This window comes from Eschscholzia californica, unplaced genomic scaffold (assembly GCF_041429995.1).
Source record: "Eschscholzia californica isolate CP2 unplaced genomic scaffold, dmEscCali1.0.p SCAF_5, whole genome shotgun sequence".
NCBI lineage: Eukaryota > Viridiplantae > Streptophyta > Magnoliopsida > Ranunculales > Papaveraceae > Eschscholzia > Eschscholzia californica.
This window is the reverse complement of record NW_028238472.1, coordinates 27,558,663-27,568,334: the sequence shown is the minus strand read 5'-3', so window position 1 is coordinate 27,568,334 and position 9,672 is coordinate 27,558,663. Positions and strand designations below refer to the sequence as shown.

General features: G+C 38.4%; 1 pseudogene; it reads right to left on the bottom strand.

Annotated features, from left to right (window-relative positions):
• Nucleotides 1–1,988: 1,988 nt before the first annotated feature.
• On the bottom strand, nucleotides 1,989–6,842 carry LOC147538067 (uncharacterized; annotated as a pseudogene).
• Between the last annotated feature and the right edge of the window lie 2,830 nt (nucleotides 6,843–9,672).

Sequence of the window (9,672 nt, the reverse complement as noted above, 5' to 3'; positions counted from 1 at the left end):
GACCGATCTGCTAACTGAAGGACCACAGAGGTTGGTTTGATCTCTCCTAATCTCAACTGTAAGTACACAGAATAAGGAAGAAGGTTAACACTAGCACCAAGATCCAATAGAGCACGCTCTATTTTATAATCTCCTATGGTACATGGTAGTGTAGGACTTCCTTGATCTTTGTACTTAGGTGGAATATTTTGTTGGATGATCGAACCAACATTCTGAGTAAGGAAAACTTTCTTATGCTCATTCAACTTACGCTTACTAGTACATAAATCCTTAAGAAATTTGGCGTAAGCTAAACATCCCCAAACTTAGATTTTGCTAGTCCCCGAGCAAAACAAAAATAAAAGAAAAACCTAACTCACTTTCGGAGGAATCCCGGTTGCATTTAGCGTATGCAACAAGCCGTTGAACCCCTAGGTTGCCCTAGTGGACGAGTTTTGTCTCGTGAGGGTTTCCAGAGAATATACCCACAAAATTCAAAAACATTTCAAAAATACAATAGGGTTCAAAAACACTCAAAGTCAACTAAGACAGACCAAAAATGTCTATCTCCTAGAAAATTTTGGCAAGCTAATAGGAATCAGTCAAAGTTAACAACACTATACAGACGTTAAAAATCTCTTCACTAGTAGTCTAGACTTGAAGTATACGTGACTAGCCACAATGAGAATCACTTCAGTTCCGAACAAACAGAGCCTTGATCTCTATCTTAATACATTTCGCCTCGACTTTGGCCTCACAGACATACGTTCTAAAAGATGAAATCACTCAGAAATGGTTTGCTCATATGTGTGAGTGTGATCACTAACCTGGACTCAACACATAATAAAGGGTGAGGACGACATTTTAGAACGAATGATCTACGAAAAGGAATATAACCACTAAATGGAATGGGGAAGCTCACTTACCCTTCTCACCCACTCTACCCTCTAATAATGCTTCCTAAAGGTCAACAGATACAAGTGATGAGATGAATGGTGATGAGATCCCGAGAATGTCGACGCCTTCAATGTTAGAGAACTTCAAGCAACTTCTATACTTAGGTTTTTGCTTTGAACACTTATTTAACAAACTAAAGTTCACATGAACTTCTACACACACTTTCTGTTTTTTCAGAGATTTTTCTCATCATTCATTTTTTTTTTTTTTTTTTTTTTTTTTTTTTTTTTTTTTTTTTAATAAAACTACAAACAATACAAACAATGCAATACCAACACTAGTATTCTCAACAATCAACTTTTCCATTTTTCGCACTTTGCTTTCACATTCTTCTTTCTTTACTTTCCATGCCTTCATTCTCGGGAGTCATATGATGAATGGATGGTGGAGTATCCGTCTTCCTAAAGTTGACACTAATATCGGGTTTCATGGACTACAAGAGTAAGGTTTATTCGCTATCTTGATGTCACTCCTAGTGGCTATGGAAGTTGAGCACACGAGATCAAATGAGCTCTTTTTATAAAGTTGCGAGGTTGAGTAGCTCTTCACTCTACTCGGAATCAGCGCAGAAGAGTACACTCAAAGGTAATAGAAAGGCTCAGAAATCTCACAAGGGTTAAGTCTCCACTAATGATTAATCTAGTTCTCTCAGAACCGTTTACCCTTCACTTCCATAACACTCACATGGCTAGCACACAGACGACCTCAAGACTCGACATTCATGAAGAAACCTTTAACAACTGGATAGTACAATCAACTCGACTCTATAACTATTAACAAGCCAAAACAACTATTAGACTCACATTTTCGGTCCAAAATTGAAAAATTTTGAACCCTCTCGAATTTTCGAAATGAAGGACTTAGCGAAAAGTTCTTCCCTATCCCCAAACTTAAACCGAACATTGTCCCCAATGTTCTGAAGACCATGCCAAAAGAAAAAGATGAGAGGAAAGATATTACCAGATTCTACTGTCCTATATCAGAAGCATGGGTTGCCTCCCAAGAAGCGCTAAGTTTAAAGTCTTCAGCCAGACTAAGCTGAACATCGGGAATCACTTCTGATAGACAGGATTTTCGATAAAAACATCCACGGTTTCGGGTGATATTTCTAAAAATGGTTTTAAACGTTGACCATTGACTTTAAAACAAGCACCATTTTTATCCTCAATATCAACCGCACCATGAGGATACACAAATTTGACAACAAAAGGCCCCGACCATCTAGAACGAAGTTTTCCAAGAAAGAAATGCAAACGAGTGTTGTATAAAAGAACTTTTTGACCTGGTGAAAATGATTTTCTCAAAATATTTTTATCATGAAACACCTTCATTTTATGCTTATACACTCTAGAACTCTCATATGCATCATTCCTCAATTCTTCTAACTCACTAAGTTGGAGTTTTCTCTCTTTACCTGCATTGTCAAGCGAAAAGTTCATTTGCTTGATAGCCCAATATGTTCTATGCTCTAACTCTACAGGGAGGTGGCAAGCCTTGCCATACACCAATCTATATGGAGACATTCCAATGGGAGTCTGAAACGCTGTACGATAAGCCCATAATGCATCAGTTAGTCGTAATGACCAATCCTTTCTATTTGGATTGACTGTTTTCTCAAGAATGCGTTTAATTTCCCTATTGGAAACCTCAACTTGACCGCTTGTCTGTGGATGATACGGGGTGGCCACTCGATGAGTAATACCGTACTTTTTCATTAGAACCTCAAACTGCCTATTACAAAAGTGTGTTCCCCCATCACTAATAATCGCTCGCGGTGTACCAAAACGAGAAATGATGTTTTCTTTTAGAAACTTGATCACAACCTTGTGATCATTCATTTTGCAAGCAACCGCCTCTATCCACTTAGACACATAATCGACCGCGACTAGAATATATAGATTGCCGAAGGAGTTCGGAAACGGACCCATGAAATCGATGCCCCATACATCGAAGACCTCAATGACAAGAATAGGATTTAGGGGCATCATATTTCTACGTGAAATACTCCCCAATTTCTGGCATCGCTCACAAGCTACACAATATGCATGGTATCTTTGAATAAAGATGACCAATAGAAACCACATTGTAAAATTTTGGCGGCCGTCTTTTTGCTACTAAAGTGACCCCCACATGCATGGTCATGACAAAAGGAGATGACGTTGGTTTGTTCACTATCAGGGACACATCTCCTAATAATCTGTTAGGGACAACACTTAAACAAGTATGGATCGTCCCAGAAGAACCGCTTTACCTCGGACAAGAATTTATCACGATCTTGCTTAGTCCAATGTTTGGGCATTTGTCTCATAACAAGATAGTTCACTATGTCTGCGAACCAAGGTAATTGGGAGACTACAAGAAGTTGTTCATCAGGAAAACTCTCTCTAATAGGTAACTCATCATTTACGGACTCCACAACAAGCCTAGACAAGTGGTCTGCTACAACATTTTCGGAACTTTTCTTATCCCGTATTTCTATATCAAACTCTTGTAGCAAAAGTATCCATCTAATCAACCTAGGTTTGGCCTCTTTTTTAGAGAGGAGATACTTTAATGCGGCATGATCAGAAAATACTATGACCACTAGGTATGACCGAAACTTCTCTAAGGCATAAACAACAGCTAACAACTCTTTTTCAGTGGTAGAGTAGGTGAGTTGTGCATCATTCAACGTCTTACTAGCATAATAGATCACGTGAAGTAATTTGTTTTCACGTTGACCTAAAACGACTCCTATTGCATAGTCAGATGCATCGCACATGATCTCAAAAGGAGCTTTCCAGTTAGGCGGTTGAACAATAGGAGCGGCAGTAAGCAAAAACTTGAGTTTATCAAAGGCCTCTAGACAAGCATTATCAAAGACAAACTTGTTCTCTTTTGCCAAAAGATTACAAAGAGGTCTTGATATCTTACTAAAGTCTTTGATAAATCGACGATAAAAGACTGCATGCCCTAAGAATGATCGGATGTCTTTAACTGGTTTTGGTATAGGAAGACTTTTTATGTACTTTGGCTTTATCTACTTCTATACCCTTAGCTGATATGACATGCCCTAAGACAATTCCTGAACGAACCATGAAATGACACTTCTCCCAATTAAGCACTAAATTCTTCTCTTTACATCTAACCAACACGAGTGTGAGGTGATGTAGACATTCATCAAATGATGACCCGAAGACTGAAAAATCATCCATGAAAACTTCGAGAAACCTTTCTACCATATCAGAAAATATGCTCATCATACAACGTTGAAAAGTAGCGGGTGCATTACACAACCCAAACGGCATACGACGATAAGCATAAGTTCCAAATGGGCAAGTGAAGGTTGTTTTCTCTTGATCTTCAGGAGCAATGGAAATTTGATTATACCCGGAATAAACATCTAAGAAACAATAGTAACTATGTCCTGCCAGTCTCTCGAGCATCTGATCAATGAATGGAAGAGGAAAATGATCTTTCCTCGTGACCGTGTTCAACTACCTGTAGTCTACACAAACACGTCACGCAGTGGTCATTCTGGTGGGTATTAATTCATTGCACTCATTTCTGACTATAGTAATGCCTGACTTCTTGGGAACAGTTTGAACAGGACTGACCCAAGTGCTATCTGAATAGGGTAGATAAGACCCGCATCTAATAATTTCAGGACTTCAGATCTGACAACTTCCTTCATATGAGGGTTAAGTCGACGTTGCATCTCTCTCGATGGTTTAACATCTTCTTCTAAGTAGATGTGGTGCATGCAAACTAACAGACTTATACCCTTGAGATCGGCTATAGACCATCCTAGTGCCTCTTTGTGTTCTCTTAGGACATCTAACTATCGACCCTCTTGTTCTTTCTCTAGCTCGGATACAATAATAACAGGTAGGGTTTCTAAAGGTCCTAAAAACGAATATTTCATGTTCTCAGGTAAAGGTTTCAACTCTAAGGATGGTGGTTTCTCAATAGGCTGAGACGACTCTGAGGGTGATTTGGACTCATCACTTGACGATGGTTGAGTTGTCTCTAAAGTTGATGCCATACTTGGTTCAGAGATTGTGAGGGATTCAGTTTTCGCTTTCCATTTCTCAGTATCCAGTAATGGGGTGGAATCTAATAAAGCATTCACCTCATTGATACTACTTTCCTCATCAAAATCTAAACCAAAGTAGGCCAACAATGTTTCTAACGGATTATCTGATAAAGTTGTTGGTAAGGAATCCTGAACCAACATATCTATCAAATTTAACTTGTTAAGATGTTCATCTCTACAGTCATATTTCCAAAAGACAATTTCAAAAGGCCACTACGACAATAGATGATAGCATTAGATGTAGCTAGGAATGGTCGCCCTAGTATGACAGGTATTTGACTTTTGGAATTATGGACTGGCTCAGTATCTAAAATGATGAAATCAACAGGAAATAAGAATTCACCAACTTTGATCAAAACATCTTCGACTATGCCACGTGGGTGCCTAACGGACCGATCCGCTAACTGAAGGACCACAGAGGTTGGTTTGATCTCTCCTAATCCCAACTGTAAGTACACAGAATAAGGAAGAAGGTTAACACTAGCACCAAGATCCAATAGAGCACGCTCTATTTTATAATCTCCTATGGTACATGGTAGTGTAGGACTTCCTGGATCTTTGTACTTAGGTGGAATATTTTGTTGGATGATCGAACTAACATTCTGAGTAAGGAAAACTTTCTTATGCACATTCATCTTACGCTTACTAGTACATAAATCCTTAAGAAATTTGGCATAAGCTGGGATCTGTTTGATCGCATCTAAAAGTGGAATGTTGATACTAACTTGTTTGAACAACTCCATTATCTCCTGAAACTGAGTTTCTTCTTTGACTCGACCAATCGTTGAGGGTATGGAGCTTTAGGGACATAAAACTCGGATACTAAGGGTGGACTTTCTGACTCAGGAGCCTTTTCAGGCTCATCCCTAGATACTCTAGTTGGCAACGAAGATGGCTCATTCTCAAACTCTTCCTCTTCAGGAACTCTTACCTTGTTTTCCACAATTTTACCACTTCTAAGGGTTGTTATCGCATTAGCTTTATCTGGTGGTGGTCTACCTAATAGACCTTTTGGGTTCTGCTCAACTTGACTCGGAAACTTACCTTTTTCTCTCTGATTAAAGGCTTCGTGAAGTAGACCTATTTGGGTTTCTTGCTTAGTCAAAGATTGTTGGGTAGATGTCTGAAATTCCTCATGGTTCTTAGTTAACCTGATCTGGTTCTGAGATAGCATTTGTATGGTGTCCTTTAATGATGTCTTCTTTTCAGGTGGATGTTGGACACTGGGCTGAGCATAAGGGTTGCTAGGTGCATTAAACCCATGAGGGTTCATAGAACTACTAGGCTGACTCTGGTATTGACCTTTAGACCAAGAGAGATTGGGATGATTTCTCCAGCCTGGATTATACGCGTTAGAAAATGGATCATACTTCTGACGATTATCTTGCCTAGAGTTTTGATAGAGAGCATGAGCTTGTTCTCTGTTAGCGGACTCAAAGAATAAGGCACATTTGTTCCAAGTATGAGTAGGGTCTCCACAGACAGAACACGGGTAAGAAACAGGTTCATTTCCAACACTCATAACATGAGTGGGATCCTCCGTGAAGGTTTTAGGTTGATTCATCACTAAGGCTTCCAACCTTCTGGTAATGGCATCAAGTTTGGATTCAGAATCATCGATCCTATAAATCCCGCCCTTAGTTGGATTAGGCTTTGCCCTAGTGAGAAGTTCTCTAGAAGTTTCCCATTGTTGGGATTGTGCGGCTAGTTCCTCAAGAAAATCCATGGCCTCATCGGCGGATTTGTTGGAGAACCCGCCATTACAGAATGACTCGATCATGGAGGTGGTAGGATAATCTAGTCCTTCATACAACAGTTGGACTAGTTTCATTTTTTCGAACCCATGATGTGGACACTCTACGAGAATATCCTTGAATCTCTCAAGATAGGTGTAGAGAGATTCTCCTTGGAGTTGCTCGAAATTAAGCAAACTCTGCCTTAAAGCTCTAGTTTTATGCTTGGGAAAGAATTTTTCTAGGAAGACACCACTAAGTTCTACCCAAGTAGAAATAGACTCAGGTTGTAAGGCATACAACCACGATTTTGCTTTTTACTTCAGAGAAAAAGGGAACAACCTAAGTCTAACGGCATCAATCGAGTTAGGGACGTTCATGGTCTTGCAAACGTCCTCAAATTCCCTAACATGATAATACGCGTTCTCGTTCTCTAAACCACGAAACACCGGAAGCATATTGATGACTCCCGACTTTAACTCGAAATAAGTGTTAGTCGGGGGTAGCCTAATGCATGATGGTTGGCTAACTCTAGCCGGATGCATGTAGTTTTTGAGAGTCATAGGTTGATCCTCGACCCTAGCTTGATCAACGTGATCCTCCATAAACTCGTTTAAAAAAAGGTTTTCAAGTAAAATACTCAAATCAGACTCTTTAACAAAACGACCTCTCTTATCACGCAACCTAGGGAGCATAAACCAAAAGACAAGACAAGGGACTCTTTTGAAAATTTTTTTTTTTATATTTTTTTTTTGAAAATAAAAGTAGTAAGGAAACTACGAAGATCCTAAGGAAAACAACGAAGCAAGCAAGCTGACTCCACCAAGCAACCTAGACACAATCTAGACGACTGGGCAGTCTTTTTCACCTAAAAATTGATCTAGACAGCTTCTATTTCTTACCAAAACTTGAACTATGATTCTTATGAGGAGTTACTCCGTCACAATACAACGATCAAGAATTGTGTTCTTGGATCGTTCCCTCTTCCTGGGAAAATTCCAAATACTAATCAAGTTCGAGATTTTGTCAAGAATGTCCTATAAGCTCGTTACCCTTTGGCCAATGTCTAAATCAAATTTTAATTTTAAGTGAGGCTTGGGATCGGCAATGTTGTTACCTAAATGGGCAAGAGACCGGTGATGAAATCCGACTCCTATCTTGTAATGGGTTAATGCCCTTACTAATATGATAATTAAACTAACAGTTCGACAATCAATTAGGCAAGCAAAAACATCACAAGTACCCACTTACAGGAGATTCGTGGGTGATCTAGAAGTTAGCTCCCGTTCAAGACGGGCGACGACCTTTGTAGACGACCCGGGCCACTCTTCCCGCAAGTGTGCGAACCCGAGGCTTCTTAGTTTCGGTTACAAAATTAAATGCCCTCCAATTTAGGGTCAAAACAATAAAGGCCTTAATACAAAACAACAAAAATAAAGAAATACAAAAAAGTTATAACACTCTCTCACCAAAATAAAAATAAAGTACTAAAATAACTAAAAAGGTCTTCTTTGATGTCCTCCTTCTTGATGCTCCCTCCCTTTAGCTCCTTTGTGAATCTACACAAGGAAAGGAAAAGCAAGTCAAAGTAATCAAAATAGACAAAAATAAAAATAAAAACCAATTCAAGATTGAAAATAAAATTAAACTTATCCCCGGCAGCGGCGCCAAAAACTTGATAGGCCTAAAATTAGGTCTATTCCCCAAGTGTAGGGGTCAAGTTATAGTATTTCTAATAAGATCGAGTATCCTTTCAAAGGACAAGTTATTTTACCTAAATCTCGAATTAAAACCCCCTTTCAAATTTTTGATTTGATTTGGAAACTACTATAAAAAAGAAAGCAATACTAATAGACTAATAAGAATGAAATCAAGGTGAGAAGAAGAATCTAGGGTTTTCGATTTCACCACATAAATGGACTACTTAAAACATGCATTAATTAACAAATCCCTTTTCTCATGTATAACTCAAGATCTAACATAATAAACTATTTAGACTTCGGAATGTATTCTTTAATAACTCAATTCAAAACCATATATATTTGATTGACTATCATATATATCTACATTCCTAAACTATCATTCATTATCTAAAAAGCATATCTCATCTAATAATCTAATAAAAGCATGAAATATCTAATTATAATGCATGAATGATGAAAAGATCATAGAATCAATATGAAATGACAACTAATAAACATTGAAGCTCAATAAAAGGATTTAATAATCAATAACATCTCTCAAAATAAGCCCAAATATGGGTTTCCTCTACACCCTAGATACAAATTTAGCTACTCATGGAATCTAAAGTAATATTCATTGAATTTATAAAGTAAATGGAATTACAAAAGATTAATGGAAAGAAATCACCAAATGAGATGATCCATTGCTCCACTTGCCTCCATTTTGATCTCCAATAAATGCTCCAAATGTTTTCAATAATATTGTCTCAAAACTCCAATGGTAGCCTTTTTTTAGAAGAAGAAGAGATAAGATGAGATTTAGAAAAGAAATAAGAGGATACAAGATTTTAGAAAAGAAGTTGAGAAGAAATTAGAAGTAGAAGAAGTAGATTAGAATAGAAGAGGCTAAAAGAAGAGGAAATGGTTTAGGGTTTTACTACTACAAGAAGGAGGAAAGAGAGGCTAAGAGGGGAGGGAAAGATTGGTTGGTCTCTAAAAGTCTTCATATAGAGTTAGGGTTAAGTTGAGGTTAAAATGGTAGAAGGTGGAAAGCTGAGGGTCAAAATTGGAATTCTAGGGGTTAAAAGTGAAAATAAAACCCTAAAGCACTAATGACCCGGCGGCTAGGGTTTGCTGGTTGAAATTCGGATGCTAGGGTGTAGCCGGTTATAAGATAATAAGGTGGGACGTCTCAGCAACCGTTAGATCTTGAAGCGCGCGGATCTGGAGGGACGGGAAAGGGCCA